At 44.9% G+C, this 22,499-nt stretch overlaps 1 long non-coding RNA gene across 1 annotated transcript in view; it reads left to right on the top strand.

Moving 5' to 3' along the window:
* LOC149120588 (uncharacterized) overlaps positions 1-21,122 on the top strand; it is a 45,225-nt gene extending 24,103 nt beyond the window's left edge. The window contains exon 3 of the long non-coding RNA XR_016226138.1: positions 19,229-21,122. This is a non-coding gene — a long non-coding RNA (uncharacterized LOC149120588). The remainder of the gene's footprint in view (positions 1-19,228) is intronic.
* The last annotated feature ends 1,377 nt before the right edge of the window (positions 21,123-22,499 follow it).

Here is a 22,499-nt window from a genome sequence, read left to right as displayed (position 1 = left end):
GTAGAGTGGTTGTGTTTGAACATATCAGATAGTTGTGTTGCATTAGGAATGGATAGATTGTTCCATGGAATGGTGGCAAACTCTTCCAGTAGTTTCACACTTGAGTTCTCTTTCCAAAGCTAGTATGGTAATTATCTGTTCTATTTGTACCGCGTGTGGTTCGAGCATTTGGAGCCCCATAGCATGTGTCTTAAGCAGTGCTGACTGGTCACCTAGCTGAGCCTGCTGCTCCTGAATTATCTTCAGAAGGGACTCTAAAGCATCTCCCTGTATTTGGGTAGTGCTTAGAGCCAGTGCTGCAGTCACAACACCAGCTACCGTGGCTGCTGACATTGCTGTAGTGACAATGGCTGCTGTTACTCCAAAGTCTCTTTTTTTGCGCATTGGTTTTATTGGTATGGTCAAATCAGACATATTTACTGGCACATATGTGAAGGGAGTTGCCTTTACCACCATATATGCAGCCAAGAATGTTGTCATTCTCTTTTCCCATTCCAGGTCCCTTATGTAACAATGGATCTCCTTTTTAGAATCTAATGGATGTCTGCATCTAGCATATAATACCTCCCCTTCGGTCCTGCATGTCCAGTTTCCTGGGTCTTCCCTTACTGAAGTTTTTACAGAATGTTTGTGGAACATTTCATATCCTGCCTGCCAAAAACAATGTATTGACTGATTATTACTTGGAGGTCTGCATCTAATATACCTATGCTCTGAGCCATTTTTACAAATAAAAGAGACAGAAAACTCATCTTGAATTGTTGACCATTGTATTTGATATGTCTCGTTCATATACATGCTATATCCAAAGTCTGGAGTTGATAAATTGTAGGGTGTGTTTGATTCGTTAAGGTAGTAACTCTCATTTTCATAATAGAAGGAGCACTCTACATGACTAATTCTCTCTAGATCCTTTTCTGGTCCCTCCCCTATTTGGACTCCCCTGTTTTGTTTGGAGGTCATCCACACTAAAGAGTCCTTTACAGCTACCCAAGAGCAATTGATATGCCCCTGGATCTTTGTTATAGTAAGACTGGGATCTATGTCATGGGCAAATGCAGTTTCCCATTCTGAGTAATCCATCCTCTCCTTAGTATTATTAACATACGGTTCTAAATATGAATGTTCTAACCCTAATAGGGTTAGATCTGGCCCTAAGAAAGGTATTTCTTCTGTGCACGTTGTTGCTACCCACGCAGTACAGTTAGGCTTTCCCCAGTAAAATTTGTCATCTCTGCTCAGGCTATATGTCTTATATTCTAAGCATTTATTAAGGCAAATGTGGGTCTGACACACAGTCTACTTAATCCTGGTTCAAACATTGTTTGTTTCAACTCATCACATGCTTCATAAATAGTTCCTTCTAGTGGGCATCCTCTCATTGTGTAAGTTGAGGGGGTATTTTTCTTAATCTCTGTGATGTCTATACATTCCATGGATCCTGCATCAGTCAAAAGGATATACTTTGTTTTGTTTTGTTACTAGATTTAAGGGCCCTGTCAATTTTGGTGCTACACTACTGCACATCCAATTTGTATAATTGTGTGCTTGACAAGTATAATTACCGCATTCTACTTTAGACCTTTTACAGTTGCTACAGAAAAATTGTTCAATTAAATCTCTCCAAGGTCCCACCGATTCCTTAGCATGGGTTAACCAAGGAATAGTATAATTTTTTACTTTCGTCTTAATGAGGGATAGAGTCCCTGTGGGCTCACATCCTGACCTTGGTATGTTTGATTCACAGGTAAAGGGTACATTATTAATATCAGGGTGTGTATAGGCTGGTGGGTTTTCTACTAAGCCTAACATTTGTTCTTCTGTTTTTACCCTGAGCAATATAATTAAGATGATAATTGTCATTATTAATCCATAAGCTCTGAGCATAGGTAGTTCAAATCTTTCCCACAATCTCATTAAGTTACCTAATACTTTAAATTGTTTAAGTGTTTGCTTACCCTCAATTAACTTACCTTTATCTGGGTCCCATCTCTTTAATTCTTCTTTTACCTGTTGTAGATGTTCTTGTAGTCGGGCTGCTAATTCATCTTGTTGGTCCTCAGACAATCCCTCAACAGGATTTATAAGTGGTGTATTTTCTTCCTCACTTAATTGTTTAAGTATATACTGTTCATAGAGGTCTTTAGCTTCTCTTCCTTTAATGTACATTTCTCCATTTGCTGCTGCTGTTGCCATCTCTGGAGTTCTTTAGTCCTAGCTCTGGAATATGAAATCCCTAATTCTTTCTGTAAAAAGCACAACTGACAGTGGTATCTACATTTCTTACAAACACATGAATTCTTTTGACAGGATAATTGCAATTGATATTCCATTAGTGCCTAATTGGAAATTCCCAAGTCTTGAGGTAAGACCAACACTTATATATGTCCTTATATAGGCGAGAATATCCAAAGGTTCCTTTATGTGTGCATGCTTCAGAAGGAAAATCAATGGTTGTTACAATGTGTACGCTAAGGCTGCCAATCTTTGCAGTGTTCCTTGAGGTGTTAAGCAGTACACCAAAAGTACTCTATACATCACACCTTCTTCCAGTTTTCCTGTTCTAATCACCTTTTTCCAATTTTTACTTTTCTTGCAATACCAGCAACTAGTTGCCCTCGAAGCAAGCCCATACATTCCAGGTACCCATCGTTGCTCTGCTAATGGTCTAACATCCCTGTCAAATTTCCCATATTTTCCATTCGCTGTTATTATAGTCCTAGTATCTTTGGTTGTTAGAATAGCACTAGTCCATAGCCAGTGATAATACAATTTTTCACTAGGTTTCTATGGGGGATTTCGTATGGATCTTCTTCTAATTTATAAGCTAAACATATTCGGTTGTTTCTTGTGCAATCTCTAACTTGTGTCTTCTCGAGCTGGAACTACCCTAACATGTCTGTGGGGCAAGCTAATAATCCCCTTTTCAGGTGTGTCAATCACTACTGCTCCTTCTCCTCTCCAAAGGGTGGTAGTGGGCCCTTTCCAGTCTTTACTGTTCGGTAATCTATAAAAGCAAGAATATTTTTCTGCATGTAGTTTTTGTAATGCTAGCTTTTGATTAGAAGCAGTCCATTGTTGATAATAATATCTCTCCATTGGGGTGTATCATATTCCTCCCCTTCTTTTTGGTTAAGAGCTATTAGTACCAACTGTAATTGAGCCTCAGTAGTCTGCACCTCGTCCGTAAATTTGTCCATCGTACTTTTCAATGTTTGATTGGCTCGCTCTATCATTCCCTGGTGTTGTGGGCAATATGGAGTACCAGTTGTATGGTTGATATTTAAGTATTTACATAGTCCCTCAACAAAAAACAGAGAAACAGTCTACCTTACTCACCTTTCCAATGTATCTGAGTCCATCCAAATCATGGCACCAATGATGCTGCAGGAATTTCAAGTCCATTCTTTGTCTCACAGCAATAAATAATCCCAACATGGATCATGAGAGTGGGGGAGCAAAGCAAAAGTAGGTTTTCTTGAGAAAATGATACTCCTGCTAGCCGGGGGGGGGGGGGGATAAGGGAGGGGTCCAATAAGGCCTGGGTACAGGAAGTTTAATTAGGGAGTGATATTAATGGATTCATTTTTGAAACAGAATCGGACACCACGTGTCTGTATCTTCTCTCTTGGGAAATGGTCATGACCCCTAACCATGAAAAAATGTTACCTTATTGACCATCTGAAAAATGGGACAGTATATTCCCTCTCTGCCTATAATTTCTCTTACTGCCTCCTCACCTTCCCTCCTCCCAGACAGGATTCCATGAATACCCCTTCATTGTTTCATTTCTCATATAAGGGCCCCTCCTCTTGGGCATTTCCCAAGAGGCTACTGAGAGGCCACTTTCTACTCTGGACTCGAGGGCTTTCCTCTGGGGCTGGCCGGATACAACACATCCAGGTGAAGAATTTGATGATCCTCCTGCCAATCCCCAGGCGACCCTTGCTCTTTTTAGCCTGAGTGTCTGAGGTCCCTGCCTCCTGCTCCTGCTCCTCTGCTGCTGCTGCTGTTTGCCTGGGATGCTCTGATTCTCTGATGCTGCCTGGGGGCAGCTCCTGACTTCTAAATCATCCTCACTGCTGTTGGTGCTCAGTGTGGTGGAGAGGGAGGTCAGAGGATCCTGGCTAAGGACTGCACAGTCAGCGGGGGTCCTTGTCAACATGGCCAGTTGGGAACTATCTATCCTGCAGGACTCACTGCTACTCATACCGGGAGTCCCATGGCAAGGATTCTGCCCCGATTGGTCTTCTGCAAGTATCAGTGGTTGGGAGCTGAGAGCAGCACACTCATGGGCTCTGCTGTTGCAGCCTGATTGTCCCTGGACGCAATGGAGAATGGGACTGCTTTGAACACTGGGGATGGCATTGAGGCATGGGCTTCACTTTGTTGCGGTTCTTCTGAAGTCCTGGGGACAAGGCACTGGCTTGGAGCCTGGGTGGCAGGGAGCCTGCTTTATGGTCCAGCTGGAATCCCAGGTCCTCAAAAGACCTTAGAGCTTCAGGACCCTGAGGAGATGCTAAAGTTTCCACTTCACTATGTCCATGTATTTCCTGCATGCTAAAGCCCTGCTGTTGGGATTTCACCCAGTGTGGCACAGAAGACAAGGGGTAATCCCGTTCTTTAAGGCACAAATGAGAGCATAGGCCCCCTGGGAATTCCTGTATTTCCTGTTCCTGGGGGAGAAACAGAAACTCTTCACTTGTTTCAGGTACTTCATGTCCTGCACTGAGCCACTGGTAGCTCATGGTGTCTGCCACTATGGGCCTCACCTCCGGGTCATGGGTCAGTAACCTTTCCAACAGGTTACTAAGCTCTAGGTTTACACAGGTGAGAATTTGGTAGTGTCCGGACAGGATGTTTTCCTTGAGCTGCACAAAATCCTCCCCGTCAAAAGGTAGTGACCATGTCACCATGGTGTACAGGACCACGCCCAGACTCCAGACATCAGCCTTGTACCTACTGAACTCCTCCTCTAAGAATTCCTCAGGGGCACAATACTCAAATGTCCCACACAAATCTTTCAGGTTTTCTCCATCAGCCAATTTGCAGCTGAGCCCCAAATCGGTCAACTTAATATTTAGATTGGCATCTAGAAGGAGATTTTCTAACTTTAAATCTCTGTGCATGATAAGCTGCTCATGGCAGTAATGCACAGCTAATAAAGTTTGGTTAAACAGCCGATGTATCTCTTCATCCTGTAGGCAGCCTTTCTCTATCATGTACCACCTAAGGTCCCCCCGATCACATACTCCATAAAAATGTAGGCTCTCTCTGTCGTGTGCCTTAGCTGCAACAGTTTTATAATGTGAGGGTGATGCAGCCCCTTCATTATTTCTGCTTCTGCCTGCTGCTCGCTACAGGGCAGCAGGTCCGATGGAGCTCCTCAGGGCCAGCCTACGGAGCTTGGAGGCCTAATGGGATGATGAGTGTCGGCGGCAAAGGAACCACACCAGAGCTGGGAGATCAGTCAATGCCCAGGGCGCAGCCGGGTTCTCAACTTTTTTGGGAGGGGGAAAAGCTTTTATAGACACAAAAAGGGGGCTGTCCAAGGCACAAGGGAACTGAGCCAACCAGCTGAAAGGTCAGGCAGGACACGAGCCGGGCACGCCCTCAAGGGCCTATCACATATACTGTTCACGAGTACGGAAGTCTCCTGTCAGGCTAGGTACCTCCTCCTGTTGACTAACAAGGGCCTGGTACCTGACTTCCAGCTGGTCGACGTGGGTTGAATGAAGCTGTTTTCTAACAAAGGAACCTAAGGCGTTAACCACACAGGGGCCTATTAGCAGAAGTGCAATTATGGCAGTGATTGGACCAAACAACGGCAGGAGGTGGGGCAGCCACCCTCCCCACATCCCTCGCCAGCCATTGTAAGAGTCCATTAGGCATCGCCGGTGACTTTCAAGGTTGTCTTGAAGTTGTTTAATTCGATCCTGGACAACTCCAGATTGGTTAACAAAAAAGCAGCACTCCTCCTTGAGGAAGACACAAAGGCCTCCCTCCTTTGCCGTTAGTAAATCCAATCCTCTTCTGTTTTGAAGGACTACTGAGGCCAGGGAGGAGATCAGTTCCTGTAAGACTCTAAGCAATTGGGTTATTTCTCGCAGGTCCCCGACAACCTGAGAATGTAATCGGTTGTTGAGATAAAAGGCGGAGATCCCAGCCACACCGGTACCCACCCCAGCCGAAACACCCAACCCCACAAGTAAGGGGATAAGGGCCAGCGCCCGGGCTATCCGGGCTTTTCTGGAGAGGGGAATCGTAAGGGGCTCAGTAGCCAAGGCAATTTCAACCTGTGGAGAAGCAACAAGACAGGGGAGCAGATTTGATCGCCTCTCATGGTACGGGTTAATAGATGCTGGCATAGGAAGGAAGCATTTGCGAGTGCGCAGTAAGACTGATTAGGCAGTAGAGTTGCATTATCTATTTTTTTATGTTTTTTTTTGACAGGCAGAGTGGACAGTGAGAGACAGAGAGAAAGGTCTTCCTTTACCTTTGGCTTACCATCCAATGGCCGCTGCGGCTGGCGCGCTGTGGCCGGTGCATCACGCCGATCCAAAGCCAGGAGCTGGGTGCTTATCCTGGTCTCTCATGGGGTTCAGGGCCCAAGGACTTGAGCCATCCTCCACTGCCTTCCTGGGCCACAGCAGAGAGCTGGCCTGGAAGAGGGGCAACCGGGAAAGAATCCAGCGCCCCGACCGGGACTAGAACCCGGTGTGCCGGCGCCCCAGGCGGAGGATTAGCCTATTGAGCCACGGCGCCGGCCTAAAGTCTCTTGCTTCTGCTTCAGCCCCTGGCTTCTGTCCCAGTACCGGCCTTTGTAGCCACCTACAAAGAGGGGCACGGGACAGAGAGCTAGCCTTTAACTCCGTGCCAATGAGCATAATAGGGGGTCTCCTTTGGTGAGGTACTGCGCATAGCCAACAGCCTTGCTGGACAGGTAACGTGGAGGTGTTAAGCAGCTGGTAAGTAAGGTTGAGCATCTCTAGTCAGGTCAAAAAGGGCTATATGGGCTATTTTCCTTTGCCACATTACTGATTAGCTGGGATGTATTTTTGCTTGTTGAAGCACTTCCTCAATGGGGGAGGAAGTAGGAGCAGGGATCCATACCTTTATTGTTCTAATGAGGCCCTATGGATCTCTTCCTTTCCCGCCCACTCGAATTCCTGCATCCTCTCCTGAGAGCCATTTAGGATCATCGGAATTTCTTATAGTTTACTGGGTTGCAAGCTCCTCTTTTACAGGAGCTCCCCTTTGGGCGGAGTAGCTCCAAAGGACTCTTAAGCGACCCTGTGTGTGAATGTGGGCAGCTCCAGTAGGGGCAGTACCTTCCTGGCTATTCACACAGTCTCCCTTTTGTAATGTTTTCCAGCATATGTATTTATGGTTAGTTGCATAAGTTTTTTCCCAGTCTGCACAGGACCCCCACCTGGTAGTGGGTTGGCAGGCGTCAAAGTAAAGCTCAGCTTCCTTTGAGGTACATTTGGAAGTGTTGAGGACTCCTGGAGGATCGATCCCGATAGCCAAGATCCGAAATTCCCATTGTCCCCCGCCGGATGACGTCTCACCAGGCAACAGTTCCAATAGCAGGGTTGGGAGGACCGCCCCTGCAACAGGTAGCCACAGGTGTCTCATCATTCCTGTGAAAAAGAGAGAGAGAGATAAGGCCTCAAGAGGGCTGGGCTCTTGGATTAAGGTCATTAATAAGGTCAGTGGGGGGAAGGTGTTTGAGGTCTCTGGCCAGGACCCAGATGGGCTTGTCTTCATTTTGGGGGAAGACACATCCAAAGCCTCTGCCTGCCGTTAGGAGTGGGTCAGGGCCCCTCCAGGCCCCCGTGAGGGGGTTCTCTCCATCGGACCTTGGACCTTAACAGTGGAGTACTTAAGAGTAGTTGTCCAGTGTCGCTGGAAAGGAGTGAGGTTGTCAGTCTTTGAAAAATTTAAAATATTTAAGGTGCATAATGCCATCTTTAGCTGGTCATGAGGGGGTGTTACTCCCCCTTTTTGTTATATAAGTTGGGCCTTTAATGTTTTGTTTTGTCTTTCAGTGATTGCCTGGCCTGTAGGGTTATAGGGGATACAAGTGATATGTTTAATTTCCCAATGCTTTAGAAAGGTAGCAAATGAGGTGCTGGTAAAACAAGGTCCATTATCAGTTTTAATTTGTTTAGGAATGCCAAGAACCCCAAAGCATTGTAATAGATGATTGTTAGTGTGTTTAGCCTTTTCGCCTGTGTAGGCTGTAGCCCAGCAGGCATTGAGAAAAGGTGTCAACAGTTACAAAAATATGCTTAAGCTTTCCATAAGAAGTGAAATGGGTGACATCAGTTTGCCAGGTGGTTGGGCGCCAGTCCACGAGGGTTGACCCCAGGCCCCTGTAAGGGAGGTAGCTGTAAGAATGGTGAGCAGGACTTAGAAGTTCAGACGATTTTCTTTAATTCTTTAATTGGGTCATGGGGGTATCGATGTTGTAACCCCCTCCAATTGACGTAAGGTCGTGAAAGGAGATAGCCTCATCTTGTGTAAGGTAGCACTGGGATGAGGACGCTAATGAACCCGCAATGGCATTACCTTGAGACAAAATATCTGGGAGGTGGACAAGGCTTAGTCCTTGACTTCAGAAAGTTTCTGGTTTGAATCCTTAAAGGAGTGATAGGGTTATCATCAAGTTTAATGTGTGAACAAGGGAGGTTGGGGAGTAGATTGGCCATGTAAAGACTGTCAGTAAACAGGTTAAAGGGTCCCTGTATTGTTTTCAAGGCCAGGACAACGGCATAAAGTTCCTTGAATTGGGCTGACCCTTGAACATAATGAACTACTTTTTTTGGCACTTCTTGTCCCTGCATATGGGGCGGAAAGACAGCAATTGCTGCTCCTATTTTTCCCCGTCAGTGAACACAGTGTGAAAGGATGGGTCAGCTTCAGCCAAAAATAATTTGGGTAGTATCCAGTCAAGTTTGGAGAAGGAGTTCATCCATTTATAGGGGCCACAGTGGCAATCAGTCTTCCCCGGGAAGCCTTCTAGAGCAATTGCAATGCAGGTATTGTTTCGTTGCAACCACTCGAAATCAGTCGACCAAAATGGTACAACAAGGGTATGTGGCTTATGACCAAAGAGACGATCGGACAGGTCCCTACCCTTTATGATGCAGTCAGCGAGGTGGTCTAGGGCGGCACAGATCCGGGGGGCCCCTCCCACGGACAGATGAACCCAGTGGATGGGTTCTCCATCTTGAGCCAAAAGGCCGGTGATGAGGGATTTTCTGCTGAAGATATAGAAGAGTAGGTGCGTGGAAGGGTCATAACGCCTCAGGCAGGAACAATCTATATAGCCTGTTGGAGCTTAAGGAGAATGTGTTGGTGTGTTTTTTCTAAAGCAATAGTCTTATACAAGGTACCTCCCTTAAGGAGGTCAAACAGGGGAGTAAGCTCCTTGGGTTCGAATAGGGATCCAAGGTCTCACCCAGTTAATTTCCTCAAGGAGTTTTTTTTTTAACTGAGATAAAGAATAGGTTTGTTGGATCTGAAGCTGTGGTCGAGTAGGGGAGACCATATCTAGTTCTTTTTTTTTTTTTTTTTTGACAGGCAGAGTGGACAGTGAGAGAGACAGAGAGAAAGGTCTTCCTTTGCCGTTGGTTCACCCTCCAATGGCCGACGCGGTCGGCGCGCTGCGGCCGGCGCACCGCGCTGATCCGATGGCAGGAGCCAGGAGCCAGGTGCTTTTCCTGGTCTCCCATGGGGTGCAGGGCCCAAGTACTTGGGCCATCCTCCACTGCACTCCCGGGCCACAGCAGAGAGCTGGCCTGGAAGAGGGACAACCGGGACAGAATCCGGCACCCCGACCGGGACTAGAACCCGGTGTGCCGGCGCCACAAGGCAGAGGATTAGCCTATTGAGCCGCGGCGCTGGCCGTATCTAGTTCTAAGACAGCCCCAAGAACCTTAAAGGGGGGTACCTTTTGAACCTTTTCAGGGGCAATCTGGAACCCATGTTTAGTGAGCAATTGTAAACAGGAGTATCTGGGGACCTGGAAAGATCCAATCTGTATCTGGGGACAAAGAGGGACTGCTGCAGAGTTCTCATCCCATCCGTAAGGTCTTTGGTCTCCTTCAAACTCCCGGAGGTTTGGCCTCGGAGCAGTTGAGACCTTCTGTAATACGACCATCTAAATCTGTCCGTGGAAATTCTGTACGGGCCCGTGTTTGTGTCCCCTCCCCCCCCCCCGGTGCTGCACAGTCTCCTCCCTGCCCCAGTTCCGCCCCTGGGGCCGCAGTTCCGCATGGTGCCTCGCCTTTGCCAGCGCCTAGTAGCCGACTTAGAACTGGTGCGGACCAGTAGATTCCAACTGTTTAATTAAAACAAAGCATAGCGAGGGCCGGTGGCGGGTGTTGATGCAATGTGATTTCTGCCCAGTGCTCTTGAGTGTCAAAGTAAAGAAATTCAGTGAAGTGTGGAGAAGCCAGCGGGAGCCCTGAGGGCCGGCTGCGGCATCCGGTGAGCTCTTGCTGGCCCTCAAAAATCCGGGGAAGAGGGTGTAAATCTCTTGCCAGGCCATGCCCATATCCCCAGCAGGTCTCCAAGGTGAACAGCCTTCTGGCATGTTGGAACAATGTAAATGTTAAAAAGGAGAATTACAATTGGGTTAATTTCTGTAAAGGAAAGACTCCATGTCTATCATCAGGCTCTGTTGGCTGGTCTCAAAGTGGCAGCATGCAAGATTGGCACAAAATTCGAATTTGGCCTTAGAGACTGGTGTGGACTAGGTAACTCTCCTCCCGCTTGCCTTATCTCAGAATTTGAACTTTACCTTAGAACCAGGTCTGGTCCAAAGTCTACTCTCCCTGTCTTATCAATGAAACAAATCGGGTATCCCACCCTTCTGATGGCTCTTCTGTTTTATCTCGTGCAAGCCAGAAGATACTGTTTTGTAACTTGCTGAACTTATTTTGCAGTTTGTTTTAACAAATTTCTGGGTGGTCAGTACTCAGTGAAACAGTAAGGTAATTAGCACTTGTTTTAGATAAATACAATTTTAATTTTAATTAAATTCAGATACAGATATATAATATCAGCATCTTAAGTCATTTAGGTATAACTGCTAATTTAAATTGGGTAAAGACAAATGAGATAAGTGTCCAAATGTAAACTTTGGTACTTTCAACACCTTATGTTCTATAGAAAAACTGTTTGAATTTGCTAACGTGTTTTCATAGATTGTCCATATTAAAAATAGTTCAACATCACTTAAAAGTAATTAATGCTGAAATTTGATATGTTACCTTGTTTAAAAATGTGGTCTTGATTTAAAGATTTTTAATAGGTTATTTCAAAATGTAAAGCAAGAAAATTGACAGATGAAAAACATTACAAGTATAAAAATAAAATGTTTCAAGTAAGTTAAAGAGGGTGTGTAAAAGTCACAAAAAGTTACAAGAAAAAAATTTTTGGACACGAAACTATTGCTGATTTTCTGTTCGAGCAAAAAGTTAATCTGTTGTGTTCTCTTGAGGTCTCTGTTAAATTCTAATTGTTTAAAAACAACTGAGTTTTTAGTAAGAGCTATGGGTTATTTAAATATGTGCTTATTTTCAAACCTTTAAATAATCACCTTGTAACAGTGATCAAATTTGGCCTGTATTATGTCATGATATAAAATAGTATTGATACATATCTGAAAATTATAAAGTCTGGTAATCTAGCATTACTAAACATAATGGTCATCTTGGTGAAGGGGCCCCAGAGGCCTAAAAGAGTTAAGTGTGCCTTGTAAAATCCTACAGGTGCTTTCAAAAATGCTATGTAAAGTAAATAAGTGTCTCTTCTTGGTTAACAGGTTTGTAATTTTAAATATGACAACGTAAGGTCTTTTGTCATCCACAGTTTTGTATATCAGATTTACTGCTCATAAACCTAAAGCATTGTTGGTTCTGTGTTTAACTGTCCTCCTATAGGTTGCAATGGACTTTTTCCAGCTACATCTATTGTATTCAGTACTTTGGGATGACTCTCTAAACTGATAAAGCCAATAATGTATTGCAGGTACCAACTGGGAAAAAAGTATAGTTAACTGAGGTTACTAAGATCAGAAAGTAATTCAAATCAATTGGTGATTTATAAAAAAGGTTATAGATTCTAACAACTATCACTGAAACTGCTTTATTGTTCTGATGTATGTGACCCTGTAGTTTGCTGTGAAACTAAATGCATCTAACTAATCAACTCCTCTGTATCATTTATGTATGTTTTTCTAATGTCTCTGCTGGTCTAAATGTTCTGTATACAAGAAAGTTATTTCAAGTGTTACATATTGCTGTAGAGCATGATTATATTGTAATCTGTAACAGAATGTTTCCCGTAAATTTAAAAGGCTAAAGTTGCTCGAAAATTCGTGTAACCTAAACCTTTGTAAACTTGTTAAAAGAAAAAAAAACTGAAAATATTTTATATACTTGTGCTTAAATTTGCTGGTTAAACAAGCTACACCATGTTGGGTATTTAAGAGATGTTTCCGAGTACATGTGTTCTTAAAATTTGTGAAGGACATTGGGCCTTCTGGTAGGTGTTTTCCTAAGTTGTTGTCTAATAATTGAATCTGCTTGCTAAGTTTTCATTTGCTATTACTCTTAAAATGTTTGTGTATGAAAGAACTGCGCTGCCTTTTTGACCCTATTGCCATGTATGATTATTCCTTGTGAGATTACTTAATTACTTGGATTAAAGACTAGCATAGAAAATTAAAGCCACTGCCAGGCAACACCACACAGAGTAACGTATCTGTTTTGCCTCTGGTGGTGCAAGGTTTTCTAAGCATGGCTGGTAACTGGTAAGATTTTGTAGTGACAGTCTGGCAATATCCTTGCATAGCTATTTGGGTAAGGACATAAGTCAGTTCTGTTAAAGGTCAACCATGTTCAGAAATCAGAGTAGCTCAACCCAGCTAAATATTTATAAGAAACATGCCTATAACTCTGGACTTCTAGTCTAGACAACAAAAATTAGAGGTGGGACTGAGCACTCCTTTGACTTGCATTCTCTGGTCTACTTTAACAAGAACCAGGAGGAAAAGAAAACTGGACATCAGAAGCAATGTGAAGATGGATGGCAGGCCTATTACAGGCAGCTGTGTACAGTGATCTGCCCTCAGGGAGACCCAATAGGCCAGGCCACTGCAGTGGCTTTTAATGTGGTAAGCCTGGGCTTCAGCAGAAGTCAGCTTTTAAAGAGCCCTGGCAGCTCTGCCAGCCAGGAGTTGGATCACTGGAAATGGACCTGCCCAGGAATCGAAGGACTTCAGGTCAGAGCCACAGATCTTATTGGCTCTAAGCTGAAAATCCCTTCACGTAGCTCAGCCTTCAAAGTGACCGCCACTGTTGAGAGAATGGACAAGTAGGGTCAGTAACATTGCAGACAGAGCTTTAAATTTGCTGTTGGAGATGCCACCTACCTTTACCTGGCCAGCTCTCCTCCCAGGCCAGGTAAGTAATGAAAGTCAACAGGGTGCCTTCCCCAAGGAGGTTCACACCTCCCTTAAAATGTACCCTATGTAAAAAGATGGATAGGTCTAGTGTTGCCGGTGATTTCTCAACAATGTTGCAGTGGATTCGTTTCTGAGAGGAGCAGGGTGGTGGGGGCAAGAGGCGTGGAGTTACCACGCAGACCCCGGGAGTCCGGTGAAAGCAGGCTTGAGGCGAGCAGCCGGCAGACTCGTTTATTTCAGTTGGTACAACATCTTACATAGCCAAGACCAGCCAGTCTGGTCAAGGGGCGGTCTATGCCCCAACCAATCACAGCCTGTTGCCAGGCAGTTTCCAAAGCCATCCAATCACAGCCTGTTGCCAGGCAGTTTCAAATCCATCCAATCACAGCCTGTTGCCAGGCAGTTTCCAAAGCCATCCAATCACAGCCTGTTGCCAGGCAGTTTCCAAAGCCATCCCTGAGTAACTGACGCTCGCTTGCCAGTGGCCACCTTGGCATGGCCTTCTCATTCCACCACATTTCCCCCTTTTTGTTTATTTTTGAGCAATGGGATGCATGACTCTTGGTCCTACCATTGTTGACCCCATTTCCATGTGGTCTCCTTACGCAGTTGTGCCTGTCTTAGGTTGTCCCCCAGGGGATCTTACCCGTCATTGACTAACCAGTGCTCAAATCGAGAGATCACAGGATTGCTTGCTCAGATAGGGGTGGGAATGAGGAATAATGGTTATCAGGAATGGCATGACCGCACACAGGCTGTGGGCCATTTGAGTGGCTGACCAAAGCTAGTGGGGTACAAAACAGTAACAGATGTGGCTATGGGCAGTTTCTCAGGGTAGGATGATAGGGCAGGTGTGTCTGCTAACAAGGTGGGTTCTCAGTCTTGTTCAGCTGGTTCTTGTTGGCTGTCAGTTGCAGGCTTGATGTTTCTGGCTGGTACCCAAATGTGCTGTTCTGCATTCTCTGGAAAGACACAAGCATATCCTCGACCTTTGGTTAGCAGAGGTCCTTTCCATTCTCCTGTCAGGGTGTCTTTCCTCCTAACCATAGGGGCTGGGGTCTGGAATGGAAAGGATCCCCAATGTTTATAAGCTCGGCTGATCCCTTGGGAATCAAAAGTAAGAAAATTGATAGTGAAAAGGACCTCAGTCAAAGCAAGCTGTGGGTCTGAGGGCATATGATTATTTTTTGTCTTTGTAAGAGATCTTTAATTGTCCTATGAGTTCTTTCAGTAATTCCCTGTCCCTGTGGGTTGTATGGGATACCTGTGGCAGACTGTATGTTCCAAGATTTCAGGAAGGAATTAAATTCCTGTGATGTATACGCTGGCCCGTTATCAGTCTTTATGGTCCAGGGGACACCAAGGACCAGCATGGCTGATTTCACCACCTTTATCACATTACTAGCCTTTTCTCCGGATTGGGCTGTTGCAAATACAGCCTTTGAATAAGTATCTACCACCACATGGACAAACTTAAGTTTACCAAAGGAATTAATGTGGGTGACGTCCACTTGCCATAGTTTATTAGGAGCAAGGCCTCACGGGTTCACTCCTGCTTGTTGCAGTGGGCCTAACGGGGCGAGGGGTGCACAATTCTTGCAAGAGTGCACTAGGTGTTTGCATTGGCTCATTGTTAGCTCTGGGAAAAGCAATTTTATGTTGCTTGCTGACATATGAAATTTTTGGTGTAAAGTACGGGCTTGTTCTAAGTGTCCAATGGAAGCCGTGTTGCAGGAGATAAGACGATCAACCTTTCTGTTGCCTTGGAAAATAAAGCCAGGTAACCCAGTATGTGATCTTACATGTGAGATATACCATGGGTATTTTCTGTTCTCAAGTAGCTCTTTAAGTGTTGTGACCATCTGGTCAATTGGCTTACTGATCGGGTTAAAGACTGCAAAAGGGATCGTCTTTGCTACCTGTACTGAGTATTTGCTGTCCGAAAATATATTTACCGGTCCATCTTGGCTAAGGAGTAGAACCTTGACTATTGCTTTTATTTCTCCCAACTGTACTGATCCCCCATGGGGTTCTGCATGGATCTTATCTTTTTCTGTTAATCACTATTCCAAAGAGTGACTTGTTGGCATCCGTAAACGCACATGGTGCCATGGGTATAGGTTGATTAGCAGGGAAAGCATGTTTTGGATAGTCTATTTCTAAGGTTTGTAGTGTCTGGAGTAGCCTGTCTGCTGGCAGGTGATTGTCAATCTGTCCTGGAAAATTTATCATTAAAGTTTGAAAGAGCGTGCTATTCTGCATCAATGTCGACAGTTCTAATTGTGATAGTGGTTGGACCACTATGTCTGGCTCTGTGTTAAATATCTTATTGGTATAATATCTTAATTTAAGTCCCATCATAAGGATGGCATCTACTTTGTTTGCTATTTTAGGACAATCGCTCCAGGCTATGTGCACCCAAAAAAGTGGTCCGTGTTGTTGCCAAATAACTCCTAAGGGGGCCTTGAGGGTAGCTATCGTTATGGCAAATAGAGGCACCTGAGGGTCATATCTAAAGGTTTTTAAATTTGACAACTGGGTGTTAATCTTTTCTATAGTGGATTTGGCTGCAGGTGTCAATGTGATTTTTGAGGAAGGGCTGTTTCCCTTAGTCAGTAAATCGTGTAGCGGTCTAAGTTCTGCAGGTGTCTAGGGGAAGGAAGGGCTTCAGCCAATTGATTTGGCCACATAGTTGCTGAAGTTCATTAAGTGAGTATTTATGCTTGACTTTTAGGTTTGGGCCCATTGGAGATATATGGGAGGAGATTTGATAACCCAAGAATTGAAAGGGAGGAAAATGTTGTACTTTTTCTGTGGCAATAGACAAACCCAGGAATTGTAAATTTCTTACTGTCTCACTTAGACAGGCATTCAGAATTGCTGCATTCTTGTGAGCAAGTAAGATATCATCCACATAATGTATGACCAAGCACTGATCTTTAAGTGTGCTGGTCGCATGAGAAACGTATCTTTGGCAAATGGCAGGGCTATTTTTCATGCCTTGTGGGAGTACTGTCCACTGGAATCTTTTTGCAGGGAGCTGGAAATTGGGCTCCCATACTGTAAAGGCAAAGTAAGCCTTATCCTGCTCTAATGGGAATGGAAAAGAAGCAATCTTTGATATCAATGGTAACTATGTGATATCCATTAGGAATGGCCCCTGGATGGGGAATGCCAGCCTGGAATGTTCCCATCTTTTTTATATTTTTGTTAATAGCTTCTGAAATCCTGTAGAAGCCTATATTTTCCCTGTTTCTTTGGTATCACAAAAATGGGCGTGTTATGAGGGCTAGTGGAGGGTTCTGTGTGTCCCTTTTCCAATTGTTCCTGTACCAGTCTTTAAGGATGCTTCAGAACGAAGTCATCTTCCCTCACTCAAGAGAGGTGATGCTCCGGAGACACCGTGTGGCCATACGGCCTTGACCTAATGAATCAAGGAAGTCCCCCACTAGGCACAGGACATACTTACGATTTGATACACCACTATCTGTTTGTCTAACGTAGGGAAACCTCCTGCAAAATGCCATCAACAGCTGAGGTGCTAGGAATTTGCTTTGTTATGGCAGCAGTGCTGTACGTGTCTTTCCTTTGGCTAGAGTTGGCGTGCCATGGGGCTCTTAAGTGCTCAGACATGGGAAAGATACCCCCCCCTCAGAATCCTGCGCAGATTATAAGACATAGTGAATTTGTGAGTGGTAAGAGCCTGACACTCCAGGCCTCTGCCTCACAGACAACAGTTGATGACTTAGGGAGAGAGAGCTCCAACTGTGAAAATAAAGTAGCAAAGAATGTAACAACGCCTAGTCAGCCACCCCCCACATACCTGTGGGATGAACTTAAAGGGCCTCTAGACAGTAACTCATGCAAGGTCATCCCATCTGCAGCCAGTGAGGATCCCCACATTTGTGGCAGTACTCGGACACCCCACGCTCTTAGGGCAGCTTCTAGACCCCATCCCACCCGCACATTTGCTGTTAATGTAGGAGCAGACACAAAATTCAGACCCTGGACTCCAACAGCCATAAATGACCTAACTATGTAAAAACGGCTTTCATTGGGCAAAAGATGGCAAGACCAAACCTTTAAACTCCCAGTGGGGCGGCCTTCAGCCCAGCAAGTGAGAGGGAGTCCCACTACCATTAACTGGTCAATGCCCATCTTCAATCTGAGGCTGAAATTGACTCTATATTTAGATGACAATGGAGATACAGGAACCATCTTCCCACTAATTGCTGAAGTTTTCATGACCTTATAGGGGAGAGATGTACTCTCACAAATACAAGCGGTCCTCACTACGGATCACAAATCTCTACAAGTCAGCAGCTTTAATGGAGAACCTACAAGTAAGATTCACCCCCAATTCTAGGGGCCACTGCTCACCTCATACAAAAGCCAAGCCCAATCCCCATTGAATGGGAAAAAACAGGAAGTATCTGGGTAGAACAGAACCGAAAGTAAAAGGAGGAGCCGAGAAGCGACGTACGCTTCTGGGTGGAGTGTGCCTAACCTGGGGTCACTTAGACCGAGGACAAGGACAAGGAAAGGGGCGTAGGAGGGGGTTCTGTGCTCACCCTCACAGAACCGAACAGCACACAAAACACCGAGGGGCCTACTTGCCGAAATCCAGGGGGGACCTTGCCGAGTCCGACATGCTGTCTTTCTCTCAGTCAAGTTGGCGTGCCAGATGTTGCTGTTGATTTCTCAGCAATGTTGCAGTGGATTCGTTTCTGAGAGGAGCAGCGTGGTGGGGGCAAGAGGCGCGGAGTCACCACACAGACCCCGGGAGTCAGGTGAAAGCAGGCTTGAGGGGAGCAGCCAGCAGACTCGTTTATTTCAGTTGGTACAACATCTTATATAGCCAAGACCAGCCAATCTGGTCAAGGGGCGGTCTGTGCCCCAACCAATCACAGCCTGCTGCCAGGCAGTTTCCAAAGCCATCCCTGAGTAACTGATGCTCGCTTACCAGTGGCCACCTTGGCATGGCCTTCTCATTCCACCACAGTCTAGGTCCCTTAACTTACAAGGCCTAAAGCCACCAGGTTATTATCTAGCCCCTTTTATCAGATCCTCTTTGCCTCTCAGTCAGAAAACTTATTTGTAACTTGGACAACACTTTTCTTGACTCCTCTAATAGCAACTCTGTCCTTTGTTCTGGACCCTGTCTGGCCCACTCCTTGGCCTCATTCCTTTGTAATTTTGTTGCTTATTAAAGTCAGTGTTTTATATACATTCTGTACATATCCTTTGGGGGCAGCAGTAGTATCTTTTAAACAGTATTACCGTAAGTAGTGTACTTCACAGTGTAAATTACCTTGTTTAAAACTGTGACTTTAACATCTGTGTAATTAGTGCATATGGTTTCTACTCTCCATTATCAAGATAATTCATTATTAGGTAAATTTGGCTAGTAGGGAGTATAGTTAGTTATGTGAGCAGTGTTTCCTATTAAATATCAACTACTGTCTCAGTTACACATAGCAACAGCAGCTGCGCCTTGTTCAGGAAAAGTAAATGCACAAAGTTAAAAAGTTAAAGACCTGCTGCAAATAACTAGTCATTATTCTGTGTATAAAAGTAGAGCAGAAATTAAACGCTGAGGATTTCTGTAAATTCTTTGTTCTATGTAGTAGATTGCCGTTTATACTCCCAACATGTGTGTACTGATAACCCTCTCCCACACTAATGAGTGGCTTTTCTCCCGGTTTTGCCTGGAATCTGCTTTATTCTCACCCTGTCTCTATACTACAGTGTCTGTTTAAGTGTTTACAGCTGGTGATGGAGCAAACCAAGGCCTTCTGCAACCAGGCGATCAACCAAGTGCTACTACAGGAATGTGCTCGGCTCCCCACCCAGGAAACAGTGGCTTAAAACATTGCCCCATGGCAGCGAAGAGTGCCTCTTTTCTCCACGTCAGCAGAGGTGGCTCTGAGGATGGATCGTCATCCCTCTGCACCTCTTGGACTTCTGGGACTGATGTGGTGGGCTGTGCGCCACTGCTTTTCCGCAGATCACTCGGGCCTAATAAAAGATAACATGGCTGGCTAAGGTCAGGGCTGGCAAAATGAAAAAGAATGGGAGGCCTCTCAGGGGTGGTTTGAGTCTTGGTTCAGTTCTTCTCCGTGGCAAGCCACCCTACTATCAGGACTCATAGGGCCCCTTGTTCTCCTGATTTTAATTTTAACCTTTGGCCCTTGCATTGTTCACAAACTTGTACAGTTTATGAAACAGAGATTGGGCACCGTTGAATTAATGGTCCAACGGTCCCAATATAAAGCCTTAAACGTTTGTAAAACCAATAAAATGTCAGTCCAAAACCATGATTGGGTTTTTCTTTTTTTTTTTTATTTTTTGACAGGCAGAGTGGACAGTGAGAGAGAGAGACAGAAAGGTCTTCCCTTGCCGTTGGTTCACCCTCCAATGGCCGCCACGGTCAGCGCACTGCAGCCGGCGCACCGCGCTGATCCGATGGCAGGAGCCAGGTACTTCTCCTGGTCTCCCATGGGTGCAGGGCCCAAGTACTTGGGCCATCCTCCACTGCACTCCCTGGCCACAGCAGAGAGCTGGCCTGGAAGAGGAGCAACCGGGACAGAATCCAGCGCCCCAACTGGGGCTAGAACCCGGGATGCCGGCGCCGCAAGGCGGATTAGCCTAGTGAGCCGCGGCGCCGGCCGATTGGGTTTTTCAAACATGTACAAAAACAAGGAGGGATGAAGAGCCAAAGTGACTCCATTTTAAAACAATAAAAAAGCAGCCTCCGTTTCCTATAGCAGACCCGAGTCTTTGTAAAAGCAGGCATTCAGGCATTCCGGAGATATCAAAGCTTACCAGGGACAGCTAGCTCGGTAGACCTAGGACAGCACAGTAGAGATTGCTAAACAAAGTAACTCCCTGTACCCAAAGCTCCTGTGCTGTAAGCCCCCGCTGTAACTCCCTGTGCCCAAAGCTTCCATACTGTATGTAACTCTTTTTTCCTGCTGATGTAGCCCTTTTTTCCTTTAAAAACTCCCAAACAAAGACCGGGACCTCACTCCTTCCTCCACTGTGTGGGTTGGATGGATGGCATCCCTGTCGCGGCTTGTACTCCTGAATAAACCTTGCTTGTGCAGTTCAGTGTGATCGACTCTCTGGGGGTCTCTGCGGGGATCTAACTATCTGGGCACAACACCCCCACCCCTGCAATCTGACACTAGGAACACTTACTAGTCACCCAAGTTAACAACAAAAACTGTGAAAGAAAAATCAAGAAGACACAGTATGCTAATATTTCTAACAGATAATGCTAATGATATGAACTACAGTATACTAATCACTAAAACCAATTATATCCACATTAAGAATTAAAAGTTAGAAAACACACAGAATGCAAAAAATGGTAAAGTGAAACAACAAATATCTTAACTATGGTAACAATTCTAATCAGTAAGTCTTAAAATGATCTTATCTAAATCAAAGGATGAAAAATGAGAAAAAAATCAAAAACATGGGGGAGACACAGCAAGAATGCTAGATGAAAACAGCATAAAATACATTTAGCCAGTAACAATAAAAACAAAAAAGAAAATAAAAAACATTTAAGAAAAATAAATACACAAGTATACAAAGTAGAAATAGGCAGCGGAGAGAAATTGAGAAAATAGAAAAATAATAAAACAAGTAGAAAAAAAAGAAAAGAACCAATGTAGTAAAAAGAACAAAGAGATCAGACAGACAAAACAGCGATACAAACGACAAGATGAGAAAACCAGTAATGTCATCCAAGTCCTTCAGGCTGCCTCCACAGAGCTTCCTGGGCCAACTGAACAAGAACTGAGGCCAAGCCAGGGGACTGTTAAGGCAGTCAGAATGACATAACAATGGCTCCCCTGATGTCAGAGCAAGATACAGACCAATCACAGCTGGGGATACACCATGGTGGTTTTCTCAAGAAACTTTCTACCTTGGTTAAAGTGAAAGGACCCCCAAATTTTTTTGCTTAAGTTGGTGATAGCAATTGATATTTAGGTTTTGATAAATTAACACCTGAAGGCTGTTTCAATGGACTTTTCATTTCTAGTTTTAAACTTTGTAAATAACTCTTGGCTTTGGTAGGACTCCTCAAGCCTACACTCAGAATATCCAACATGATAGGTCTCAACACGTTGGTACCACTTCACTGGCATAATGACAATACAACAAAATATTATGTTTGCCAAGTCACCATCAGGTGCATGGTTCATATCCATAGAGCTGAGAGGGAGGTTTCTTTCATCATTTACCCTGAAGTTCATCATCAGATTGCTCCTCAGTAACCCTGGAAAGCTGCACAGTAGGGGGCTGATGTAGTCCAGTGCAAACAGCAAAGTGAGAGCAAACTGAAATCTATAGCCTCCAAAAGTGCTTCAAATCATAAGGAGGAAGAGAAGACATTCCAGGATATTCCAGTCCTTTGGGTTACCGTAACAAGACCCTGACCTGGGTGACTGAAAAAGAACAGGAATTCATTTTTCACTGTTTTGGAAGTTTGGAAGTCTAGATCAAGGCCCAAGAGATTTACGATCTGGGAAGGGTGCACTCTCTGCTTCTAAGATGGTACCTTCTTAAAGAAAAAAAACACTGATAAGGAAATGAAAGGCTGGTGGCCTAGTGTGGGCCATTCAGCCCAGGTGTAGGTGTTGAAATGTTGCACAATTTTGTCCAATACCCGGATGCTGCTTCCAGAAAAATACGGTGCCTTCTTAAGGTTCCTCATGAGGAATGGCCTTCTTAAGCTGTCTTCACCTTATAGAAAGTCCCCCATCCTGGGGCTGCTGTTGTGGGTGGGGTAAGCCACCACCTGTGAAGCCAGCATCCCATATGGGTGCCGGTCCTAGTTGTAAGGGTGTTGGTGGTAGGGGGAAGAGGACATAGAATTACTTACATAGCTGTTCCATAGGGGAAATACAAATCTCCATAGAGAGGCTCCTTTAAGGAGCTGAAATTCTATGAACAATTGTTCAATGAGGCTACAGCCATCTACAAAGAGCACGGGCTTCAGCATCAG

This window comes from Oryctolagus cuniculus, chromosome 19 (assembly GCF_051225735.1).
Source record: "Oryctolagus cuniculus isolate XC-2025 breed Fujian yellow rabbit chromosome 19, ASM5122573v1, whole genome shotgun sequence".
In the NCBI taxonomy this organism is placed as follows: Eukaryota; Metazoa; Chordata; class Mammalia; order Lagomorpha; family Leporidae; genus Oryctolagus; species Oryctolagus cuniculus.
This window is presented reverse-complemented; position numbering and strand designations above follow the sequence as displayed.